Source organism: Miniopterus natalensis, chromosome 1, assembly GCF_054644295.1.
Source record: "Miniopterus natalensis isolate mMinNat1 chromosome 1, mMinNat1.hap1, whole genome shotgun sequence".
NCBI lineage: Eukaryota > Metazoa > Chordata > Mammalia > Chiroptera > Miniopteridae > Miniopterus > Miniopterus natalensis.
In genome coordinates, this window is record NC_142081.1 from 183,461,071 (window position 1) to 183,474,041 (window position 12,971).

General features: G+C 34.9%; 1 long non-coding RNA gene across 1 annotated transcript in view; it reads right to left on the reverse strand.

Annotated features, from left to right (window-relative positions):
• Positions 1–2,706: 2,706 nt before the first annotated feature.
• The window catches only part of LOC107524255 (uncharacterized), an 82,659-nt gene continuing 72,394 nt past the window's right edge, over positions 2,707–12,971 (reverse strand). The window contains exon 3 of the long non-coding RNA XR_001601947.2: positions 2,707–2,779. This is a non-coding gene — a long non-coding RNA (uncharacterized LOC107524255). The remainder of the gene's footprint in view (positions 2,780–12,971) is intronic.

Here is a 12,971-nt window from a genome sequence, read left to right on the forward strand (position 1 = left end):
CTAGAAGCAACCAAGACGTCCTTCAGAAGGTGAACAGATAAATGAACTGTGGAACATCCAGACAATTGACTATAATTCAGTATTAAAAATCAATGAGCTGTCTAGTTGTGAAAAGACAGGGAGTAAACTTAAATGTATAATGTATAGTGAAATAAGCCCGTCTGTCAAGGCTTCATCCTGTCTGTTATAGACTGAACATTCCTCCCAAAATTCATATGTTAAATCCTAATCCCCAGTGTGATGGTATTTGGAGGTGATTAGCCATAGGCATTGAGCCCTCATGAATGGACAGAGGAATCTAAAACTAAAAAAATTAAGTCTGTTAATTAAAAATACATTTCCTGCCTTGAACCTCACCTCAGCTATTTAATGTATACATGCTTGAGTTTCCTAACCTGAAAAATATGAATGATAAAATTTCCTACCTGACAGTGTAGTTCTGAAAAAGAATGGAGTTATCTATGTAAATGATATTTTAAAAAGCCTTTCACATAATAAAAAACCAATAAAAGTTAGCTATTACTATAGCCTCTGCATTGAAAATCAGCTCCCTCTTTTTTTTTTTTTTTACTTTAACTTCTCTGCCTGTTCCCCAGATAAAAATAAAAATCCATACATGGAGGTGTATTTTCTGTCCCATTCGCTGTTGAAACAATACAATTTTGAATAGTGATTGACATAGAGTAGGAATTCAATATTTGTGGAGAGAATAAAAGTTAAGTATATTATTATTATTGCTATTTAATAATGAAATAAGGAGTTACCATTTTGCTAGTATAATTAATCTTGACAGACATTTCTCTTTCTGAATTAAATATAAATTTGAGGCCTTAAAATATTTAACATTTAAATATTACTCTTCATGTAATACCATAAGTTCTATTTCCCTAAATTACATTTTAAATGTGCAAATCTCCCCTTCCTCCTACCCAATTATAAAGTGTTCATCTAATCTATCATTCTGTTGCTATGGTTTCATAAACTGTTTTGCGATTAACCAGGGAGTTCTGCTCTCATCTTTCTTAGGAATAGCTGTCAATAAAAGCCATCAACTTTTATTAGTCATGTTGTATATGAAGAATCACTAAATTGCTTTATAGACTGAAGTCCTTCAATATATAAGGACTTTCTGTGCTGAATATTGGTTTGTAGTATGGCATATGGATATTGACACATGGATTTGAAACATATCTTTACCTTGTGCTGGCTGTGAGATATCAGGCTGATGCTCAGAATCCTTACCCACAGAATAGACATAATAATAGTATCAAATTTGTAGGATGGACTGAAGGGAACATAAGCTAACACACATATATGTATATATAACCGCACAGAAGAACCAGGCTATTGTAAACATTCAATAAAGTAGAAATATTATTTATAAAACAGTTTAGATATAAAAATTACATGTCATATGGTGACAATTTTTTTTCTGATGTTTGAGGAGAAAATGCATTTGAAGTTGCCAAGTAAATACTAGATCATTGATTATTAATGAAGCTTTTATTTTAATTCACAAGCCTTTTTATGCCAATTCTTGCTTGATTCTTTGGTCTTAGATTTTCTTTTATATATAAATATATTTTTATTCATTTCAGGGAGTGGAAGGGAGAGGGAAAGAAAGAGAGAAAAACATCAATGATGAGAGAGTCATTGATCGGCTGCCTCCTGCATGCCCCCAACTGGGGATCGAGCCCGCAACCCCAGCATGTGCCCTGACCGGGAATTGAACCTCGATCTCCTGGGTCCTAGATTGATGTTCAACCTCTGAGACACACCCTGCCGAGCTTAGATTGTTAATTTAACTTGCGCTAGCAATCTCAGATACTCTTTCTATTAATCACATTTTTTACTGAGAAAGAACACACATAGAAGAATGACAGTTATGACGACTACCAAAAGAACCAACATGACTGTGATGGAAAGAATAACTCAGGTGAGCCAGTATTGTTTGTAACAGAGGAAAGGTGCACCTGATGGACCACATATAGAGAAAAAGAAATCAGAGAGTCTTCTGGTAACATTCAACCTAAAAGACACCGTGTTCTCGAAAACTTTTCCTGATACTAATGTCATGATTTGCAGCCAAGAAATTTCCACATAAGAATCATATCTCAGAAAATGTTAGTACTGCACATATTTGTGCAATTAATACAATAAACTAGGGTTTATATAAAACTACTTGTTGAGTTCTGCCAAGAAAAAAAAGTATGTATGGGTTAGTCTTTAAGAAACTCAAGACAGCCATGGCTGGCGTGGCTCAGTTGATTGAGCATCGCAGGTTTGATTCCTGGTCAGGACACATGCCTGGGTTATGGGCTCGATCGTGCAGAAGGCAGCTGATCAATGGTTCTCTCTCATAGATGTTTCTGTCTTGCTCTCAAATCAAAAAATAAAAACAAAAACAAAACAAGCAAACAAAAAGCACATTAAGAGACTGAAGCCAGAGAGACTTAGAAGGCTACAAATTCATTTTAATGGTTTAAAACTGAGAAATTGCCTGTCTAGCCTGAAAGTGCCCAATATTTAAACAAAATTAAAACCAGAAACATAGAAAATTCACCACAGTAACTGAACCAGAATGAATAGAAGATAATTTGCATTAAGAACAAAGCAAGGACATATATTAACCATATAGTAATTAAGTGATAAACTAGAGATTAATAACTATTAATAATAGAATCACATTATATATTTTTAAAATACTCACATTGAGATCAATTAGATTCGTCTCTTGTCTTTATACAGAAACACCTTCAAGCATTTCTAAGGCAACATCCTAAAAAAATGTGGATACAAACAATATTATAAGTAGGAGGTTACAATTCCAATTTGTAAACCATACATATCTCTTGTATTTTATTTGAGTAGCACTGCCAAAAGATGCATCCCAAATTATGAATATTTGAATTTTGAAAAATCATTAGCACATAAAACTCTATAGGAGGTAAAGGCAAAGAAGGTGGAAAGAAAAGTTTCCACTCTCCCTTGGTTTTCTCATTGGGACCACCAAAATCGACTTCATCAGAAGTTTAAAAAATAACAATAATTCCCTTAGGATCTTTATCTTGTTTCTTCTGTCCTGCTTCTTTAACTTGTCTTGGCATTGTGGGTGTCCAGAACTCAGGTAATACCTAAAAATACTCAAACAGATGAAGCTAATTTAAGTTCTAACTTCATGAGAAAATCGGTTGTGTCAGACTGTCATCATCTCATCCACTCCTTCCGTCTTCTCCTCTGGCAAGAAAAATGATTCCTGACCCAATTCCAGTGGGAGTGAAAACAATGAACTTTACCATCTAAGAGAGTGAGAGGAGGAGCCGTACAATGAGTTGTTGCTGGAAGACTCCATGCTAAAGGTGTGAGGTTGCAGAGGAACTTCAACCATTCACGTGGCAATCATAAGAAAAATTAGCTTATTTTTGTCCATAATTGGAAACAATATACTTCCACAAGTTTATGCATGATCTTTCCTACCTCTCTCATAATAGTGTAATAGTTGGGATCGGGCCAGTATTTGATCTAGTTTAGAATCAGTGTTATATGTATTCTTAAATATTTCAGTTAGCAATTTTCTTTAATTATTTTGATATGAACAGGGACATGTTGTTTCTTGATTACTGCCTTAGGCATATTTTTACCATAGAAATAGAAAAAAGGAATATGATTGTAAATAGATTAACTGCTACACACACACACATGTACATGCAAACATCTGAAACCTAAGATTAGAATTTGGGAATAAATTTATAGAGATAACATACTGTCTGTTAACATCTGTGAGTATCATCTATATTACATATAAAATATTGTTATTATATACTTTTTATTTATTTTTAAAATAGTTCTCTCCCAACACAATACATTAAAAACCCATGATGACAAGGATATGCCTAGGGCACAGTGCTCAAAACCACCCATTGGAAGAGCAAGAAGGGCATCAATAAATCTCAAAAAAGTCAACCACTGAACTAATAGCCTAATTGGCTAAAAGTATGGATTGCATTAATCACATGGTAACCTATATCTAGTACAATGGTTTATTAATTACTCAACGGACTCCCAACTAATGAAATCATTGTACTTTCTAGACCCAGATTATAATAATGAATATAGAAGAGCCTATATTAATATCACCCTGAATTTATTTGACAATCATTTATTTAGTGCTTAATGTAAGTCAGGTATGATTACAAATAATACATTTCACCCTTGCAGGAGTCTACAGATATAGCCATATTTCCACTTCCATTTTACCAATTAAAAAAAATAGAGATATAGGAGGTTTAAGAAACTTGCCCAGTTTCACCAAACTAAAAATTTTTGAGGCTAGAATCCAAATCCTGGAACTCTAATTTAAATTCTACCTTTTAAACCACTCTGCATCCTTCCACTGGCAGATTATCTTTTCAGTACAGTAAATAAACTAAAAGCTGCAAAAGAACATTCGGTATTTTGTTATTCTCTCTAATCTCTAAAACAAGCTTTACTTGCATTTGCTTTCATTGTAGTTTATAAAGAAAAAATGATTTTAAAATTCTGAGCCTAGTTAAGAAAAAAGATTGTATATATAAAAATAAAACAATATGAGATTAATAGCTGTTCATTCACTCATTTTCACAGTTGCAACTATCCACCCATATCCAACAAATACTATGTAGCATTTATTATGTGCCAAACCTCTACAAGACATTAGGGACTCGTCAGTGAAAAAGCGAGGTGTCATACATGGTTTCACAAAGCTCACACTTTATGAGACAGAGGCTAACCTGGAGAAAAGCAGTTATGAAACTGTGATTAATCTTTAAGGTAAGTATAACATGGATGCTATGAATACACTGAAAATGTTCCTAGATTTTCTACATCATAACTGAGAGAAATCTGATCAAGGGAAAACAGTCACTGTGGAGAATGTTTCCTTTTAAAGTAATGAGTACACATTGAAATAAAATCAAAACAAAACTCTAGTGTAGACTCCAGGTTTTTGTTTTTAGTTCATCAATACAGTGCTTCTTAAAGTGTATTCCACAGAGAACACTGGTATCAGAGTCATCTTGAGTCTTTGTTAATAATGTATATTCATAGTTCAGTCCCTGGGTGTACTGATTAGAAGCTCTGAAAGTGGAGCTAGGGAATCTGTATTTTATTAGATTCCATAATTATTATTTTACAAGCTGAAGTTTAAGGCATTGAATTAAACCTTAGCTAACATTTACAATGTGTTTAGAACCTTAATATATTTTCATAATTTGGTGTGGTGTATAGAATTTTTGTTTAATTTATTTCTATTGAAAACACAATTTTTAAATGACATCAATGTGTACATTTTTACAAAAGTAAACAAATGAAAAAACAAATATAAACACCTTAAGAAGATCCCTTTTATCTTTGCCATTGTTCTTCAGATAACTGGAGAACATCAATTTTCATACCTCTCTCTCTCTCTCTCTCTGTCTGTCCGGCTTGCTGGTCCTCTCTCTCTCCATCCCAAAAGGCTGTAGCGCTTATGGTCTCATGAAGAATGATGAAAACTGGTCCTTTTCAATATTCTTTTTTTTAATCTTTATTGTTGAAAGCATTACAGATGTTCCCATTGACCCCTCCACCCCGCTCCAGGCCTCTCCCCAGGCCTTCCCCTCACTACTGTGTGACCACTGGCTATGCATATAAGCTCTTTGGTTAATCTCTTCCCGCCTCCCCCCCGCTTCTTTCTGAAATACATCAGTCTGTTGCATGCTTCAATGTCTGTGGATCTATTTTGTTCCTCATTTTTTTTTGTTCATTAGATTCCACATATAAGTGAGATCATGCAATACTTGTATTTTTCAGACTGGCTTATTTGGCTTAGCATAGTGCTCTCCAGGTTCCTCCATGCTGTCTGTCTCGAAGGCTTACCTATTCTATACTAATAAGATCAATAAAAAATAATTAATTGAAGCGCTTCAATTTTACACTTTTAATTGAAATTAACTTTAATATATTTTCATGTATTATTGACTTTATAGTTCATCCTTTTATTGCTTATTTTCAGTTCTCTTTCTACTTTCCTAAGGAATCTTCTTTTTTATTGATGTGTCATGTATGTTGATTAGGTTTTTACAATTTCTAAGGAGTAAGGTCATAATTACCATTCTCAGACTGCATTGCATTTCCTAACAGCTGCTGGGAAACAGATCTAGACAAAAGCAGACCAGTTTTCCTTTCTGCCAATGCAAAGAGCTAGAGACATTTACTATCCAGCAGGCCGTCTAACAACAGAGTTGTTTTCTTAATTGCCAGAGACAGATTTGTGGCTGTAAATAATAATTATGACAATGATTATAATGCATATCACCAATACCAGATTTGAGTGTATATGTGCTATTTCCTTTGGACATACATTCAAGATGGTAACTGAAATGAACATATTTATAAGAAAAACACTATGAACACAAACATAGACACACATAGTCCAGTGTATAAAGAATATTTCTTATGGTTTATTTCTTATGAAGGAAAGAAGACAACTTCTTCCTTTGAGGGGGTTTGAGAGAACTTAATGTCACAAGAGATGGAGTAAGAGTGGCAAGTGCCGTCAACCCTGGGTTCATAACTTTGGGAAAGACAGCTGTTTGGGCGTTTTTGATTGGATCTCCTGCCCTCCACAAACACATCTGATGTTCATTCATGGTATTTTGGCTGCAAATACCCACCACCATCTGTTAAGATGGCATGTTGCCTATTTATAAGTTGGTGAGCCTGTTCCACTAGGAAATGGGTGCCAAGTAAATAAGCGTTTGGTTGGGTAGCTGTGTAAGTCTTACACTGCAATCGCTGTAACTAGACCATGCATAGCTCGTTTGTGGAGCTTCCCTATGACTCTCAGAAACCCATTTTGTAAGATGTCTATTTTTTTATATATATATATTTAGCTTAGTACAGCATGGAGAGTTGTTTCTTTCTACAGATGTTATTTATATTTTTTAACATTGTATGTAGACAAACAATAGACTAGCACTGCCTTTTAAAAATAACTGTTGCCTGGGTATTGAGTAATACTTCCCAGTACTGTTTTGTTTTTATACATTATTATGGTTTTATCTTATTATTTGTTTATAGAATCCTGTCTAATGCCTTAGAGCTGGTTTTATTCTGTAGCTACATTTCAGAACTATTGTTCAATAAGCACATATGCTTAGGTGTTGTCTTAAAGGAAAAAATTAGAACCATGAGTCGATACAGAATGCAAAAAAATTAGGAAAGTCAGTGATCTCTAATCCATACTTATGGCATCACAGCTACATAGACAAGAAAAAAAATTCAAGATTTGTCTTATATCTTTTCATGTGGCCTTTCAGTTAACTTAGGAAACAGTTTTCAATAAGAAATATAATTCTCAAGTGTATAATAACTATGAAGTAGGCATTTTAAAAAATGCAGTTGTACTTGTTTTTTATTCCCCTAAAATATTAAGTCAACAATAGATGATTATTTAAAAATATCCAATCTCCCTATTTTATGTTCCTGCTATGCTCATAAATTCACTCCCCAATTTAGAAACCCATGATAAAAATGTAAGGAAATCAATACCACCACTGGGTACCACACCGTTCATAAGTCATAAATTATAAAATGAACTATTTTCATATAATGGAAAGTATGTGAAAACGACCATGATCCCCACAATCCATACATTCTATCAGTTCCCTATAGCTGCTAAGGATCCCAAGTGCATGTCTGCCAGGTTACCAGGCAAATACACTCATTATGATCAGCAAGGGATCTGACTTCACATCTCTACTACACTTCTTACTGAGTGAAACTGGATTTGTAAGGTATGAGCAGTCCACTGTCCTCTTCAGGAGATAGTCCCAAGCAATCAATTTGTTTGATGATTTACCTAGTGAAAACTAATTCTTTTTTACTACTCCCTGATGACAAGGATGCTTTCCCTGTGAATAATGTTGCATGCATTCTTACAAAAAGCAACAGTCTAAAAAGTTATCCAATGTGGCCTAAGAAAAATCCAGCACAGAGCAGTTCCATTTAATATCTTTTTACATCTTCTTAGAAGCTCCTCAGTCTAGTATGTGGTGATATTTAATTTTGTAACATTTTGTTCTTGACCCCTTTTAAGAACTCTTCCATCTCCTTTTGGAAGGTAGAGAAATTGGAACAGATCTCTGGTTCTTCTTAAAATTAGATATATAAAAAAGTATATCCAGAAGGCACTATTCTACAGTTCAAGTCTCTTGGCAAATTAAATTCATTTACACTGAAGAGGGACAATAAAAAGATTTAATCAATACGAAAAGACAGAAGTGTCAGGGCATTTGTCACAGAAGTTTACATAGGAAATCAGATATAGAGAATTGGATTGGAGGTAATGACTCAGGAAGGAATTATTCTAAAGCGGATTTTCTAGCAAAATGGTCATGCTGAAGCAACTGTGAAAAAGAGAGTGGGCTCATGTGCATAAAATCAAAATAGAGATGAGATTCTGTAGAACTGAAAGTGGTATAGATCCTTGGTAGAACAAGTGCCACCGTTTTTGTTCTCTTTAACATATTTTTTCAAAACTTCAACAATTTCTTATACTTACAAACTCAAGCTAGAGGAATTAAGATTGTTTTCCATCTTGGCATCATTAACTTACTCTTGTACGTATCTGTTCACTCCATTGACACTCTGTCTAATTTGGGGATTGGAAGGAGTTAGAAGAAGGATTTATATGAAGATCAATGAGACACAAAAGAGGAATTTCTAATTTGTAAGGGAAAACACATCTGTTAATTCGCTGGGCTTGGTGGAACAGTGTACCACAAACTGGATTGTTTAAAGAACATAGATATGTTGTTTCACACTCTAGAGGTTGGACGTCCATGAGAAGGTGCTGGAAGGGTTGGCTCCTTCTGAAGACTAAAAGGGAGAAATCTGTCCCCTGCTTCTCTCCTAGCTTCTGCTTGTCTTCTGACAAGCGTTGGAGATCTACGGCATCTGCTTTCATCATTCCTGCTCTGACTCCCTGTTCACCTGACATTCTCCCCGTGGACCTGTCTGTTCAAATTTTCTCCTTTTATAAAGACACCATTCATTGGGTGAGGTGCCCACTTTGCTGCAGTATGAGCTCATAGTAACTAATTAAATCTGCACTCACTCTATTTCCAAATAAAACTATATTCTAAGGTGCTGAGGGTAAAGACTTCAACCTATGGATTTTAGGGGACAAAACTCAACCCATACTAAAAATCTACTGTCATATCATGTAATTATCATGATAACAATGAACAATGTGCTAATTGTAGAGTCGCACAGGGGAAGGGAGGACTCACTGACAAGGAAACTGGGAAAGACAGTACAGAGGAGGGGGCCATGGAAATAGCACTGAAGCATGAATATGTAATCAACAGGTCAGGGAAGGACCATGTGACTTTTGGGTAGTAGAACTAGTATGTGAAAATATACAGAAGTGTGAAAAGAGTGATTCCTGATGGTGAATCAGTGACATACTTAGAGTCCCTAAGGCAGAAGTGGGTGAAGACAGAACACTGAAAGGAAAACTAATAAATCAAGATGGGCATAATTAGAAAAGATTTCAGGAGCTGCTTCTGCAGCATGTAGAACGACACCTAATGCAGACTGTCATTGCCAGGGAAGTCTTGGCATTCACTCATTTCTTTATTCAAAAAAACAATATATTTAGCATTTACAAGATCCTAAGCCCAATTCTAATTGCTAGGCTCACATCATTGAGTAAGAGGACAGATACCTCCGTCCAATAGAGCTAAAAATAAATAAGCAAGAAAATACATGAGTAAACAGAGGGTGATAATTTCTGTTGAAATTTGTAAAGCAGATAAGAGGGATAGAACAGGTAATTAGGTACAGTGGACTTTGATAGTTTATATTGTGTGATCAAGAAGAGCTTTAATGATGCAGTGGAATGTGAAAAGCCATACAAAGAGACTGAGCTAGTCATCTTGTTGCTTGTCAAGGAAAAGAAAAGCCAACACAAAAGTCCTAAGGGGAAAGACTGTTTGGTATTTTAGAGAACCAGCAGAGAAGCCCATAAATGGCTCACTCAGATGGATTAACAGCAGTTAAATTTGGAGGGTTTGGGGTGGAAAGCAGGGGGCATACTATTTAGGGGTTTATGGATAAGAAGGACCACATGTTTTTTTCTGAGTGAGAAAGCAATCAGATGTAGTAAGCAAAAAAATAATCTTATTTGAAAATATAACTATATCTCCATATCAATCTATCTACCTACTTACCTACCTATCATATTTTACCAGGATCATTCTTGCAGTTTTGTTGAGAACAGACTATATCTTGGGCTGTGGTAGAAGCTGAGTGACTAATTTGGAGACTGTTGCAATAATCCAAGACATGGAGTTTGACCATGGGAATTAGCAGGGACAGTCGTGATAAGTGGGCAGATTCTCCATTTTGCTGAATGTATTTTGAGGTGGAGCCAAAAGGGTTAAGGGATGGATTAAATATTTGATGTGAAAAAAAGTATAGGACAATAGTAATGCTTATTTCCTTTTGATATAGGAAATACAGAGAATTACCAAGTGTTTTTTTGGGAGTAGGGAGTAATTGTGGGAACAGAAGGAAGACAACATGTATGGAGAAAAACAGGTAAGTAAAAGGACATGGAAGTTCTCTTTGGATTGTTTCTATCTGCTCAGTGAAATAAACGGGAGGCAAAGTGATGAGCTGACAGGAGGGTAAGGGAACAGGTACCAGAAATTTGAAAAAGAAAAGACTCTAGGATGTGTACAATGGAGTGGTCTCAATAAAAGACCACGGAGTCTAAACAGAGACAGAAAAGGAAATAGAGCATGAAACGGATGAAAGGAGGGGGGAAAAAATCTTTCAATCAACTTTGAAATGTTGAGGCTGTGACAGAAGAGAGAGCAAACTGGAAAGAATGGAAACTGAGACAAAGGCATCTATGAATTCTAGCACTGCTTCCTATTAGTATTAAAAGGTTTAGGCATTAAAGATGCTCTTTTAACACAATCTGTAAAACAATAAAAAATCAGAGGCATATAAAATGAACAACAGCAGGAAATATTTAAGTCCCTATATTGAGATTTTTGTCATCAATGAAATGATCATACAGATTTTGAAATAATGAGGGAATTGTAAGCGCAACAGACAAAACATAGAACAAAGAATTGTTTACACAGTGTGATTTGTAAATTAAATAAATTAAAATTTTCAATAAAGTTTGGTGGAAAATACACACAAATTATAAGGTTATTTTCTTACATGAAAAACTCTTTTCTCTCTTTTCATATTTTTCTTGCTCTATCAACACAAAGTAAACAGCATTTGTAATATGCTCAGTGGTAGTTCTCTAATTTTAGAAACCCAAATCCAAATTTGCATTTGGCTACTTACGTTATATGAGAAATAACCCTGTGTTGAAACAGGTTGAAATCATCCTCAGAAAGTTTTGGGTAGAATTCTAAACACTGTATAAAAATGCAAAGTGATACAGTGTCCTAGAGGCATGAAAACAGCTTTGTTCTATAAACTGGAACAAGCCTTCAAGGCTCAGAAACCAGGCGTCTTTACTATGATTTAGAATATGAACCAATTCATAAAATGCAACAAACTATAAAGTCATAAGCATTAATCTTCAGAATGAAAGCCCATAGTAAACCAAAGTAAGAATAAATATGCAACAGTATAAACTATAAAAGTTTAGATATATAAAGTTTAATGATACCCGCTTAAATTTCTTTCATGAAGACTAGTATGCCTTTAATTTTAACATTAAATAATAAATGCAATATATTCCTTATAATATAAATTTAAAAATTCATTAAGTACAAAAATATAATTCTCCTTAAATTGTATTCTACAGGAAGGGTCTCTGATATATTACTTCTTAATTATTTCATTCCTATTATGCCAGATATTCTATAGACTATGTGACATGAATTATATAAAGAGAATTTAATTAGATGACTACTTTAATCTCTAAAATATGAATCATTTAGCTACAATTTGTCCTTTTTAGACACTGCAAACTCTTTTTACTTGCCCATGCCCATATTTTTACTGTAACATTTCTCAGTAGATGATAAATATTGTCATGATTGGTGTATTCGGTTGTTACTGAAATGATTATGTGATCAAAAACCCTCACAGGTGTGAAGTGACACCTCATTGTGGTTTTAATTTGCATCTCTCTGATGATTAGCAATGTTGAGCATTTTCTCCTGTGTCTCTTGGCCATCCGTATGTCCTCTTTGGAGAAGTATCTATTTAAGTCCTTTGCCCATTTCTTAATTGGGTTGTTTGTCTTTCTCTTGCTGAGTAGTATGAGTTCTTTGTGCACTTTGGAAATTAGCCCCTTATCAGATTCATCCTTGGCAAATATGTTTTCCCAAACCGTGGGGTTCCTTTGTATTTTGAGGCTGATTTCTTTTGCTGTGCAGAAGCTTTTTAGTTTGATGTAGTTTTGTATGTTTATTTTTTCTTTTGTTTCTCTTGCCCTAGGAGATGTATCAGGGAAAAGTCCACTACGTGGGATGCCTGTGACTTTACTGCCTATGTTTTCTTCCAGGAGTTTTATGGATTTGCGACTTACATCACTTCACACCTGTCAGAATGGCTACCATAAACAACAAATCAACAAATGACATGTGCTGGCGAGGGTGTGGAGAAAGGGGAGCCTTAATACACTGCTGGTGGGAATGCAGACTGGGGCAGCCACTACGAAAACAGTATGGAGGTTCCTCAAAAAATTAAAAATAGAACTACTTTTTGACCCAGTGATCCCACTTCTAGGAATATATCCTAAGGATCCTGAAACACTAATCAGAAAGGATATATGTACCCCTATGTTCATAGCAGCACAGTTTACAATAGCTAAGATCTGGAAACAGCCCAAGTGCCCACCAGTAGATGAGTGGATAAAAAGCTGTGGGACATTCACACCATGGAATACTACGCAGCTGTAAAGAAGGATC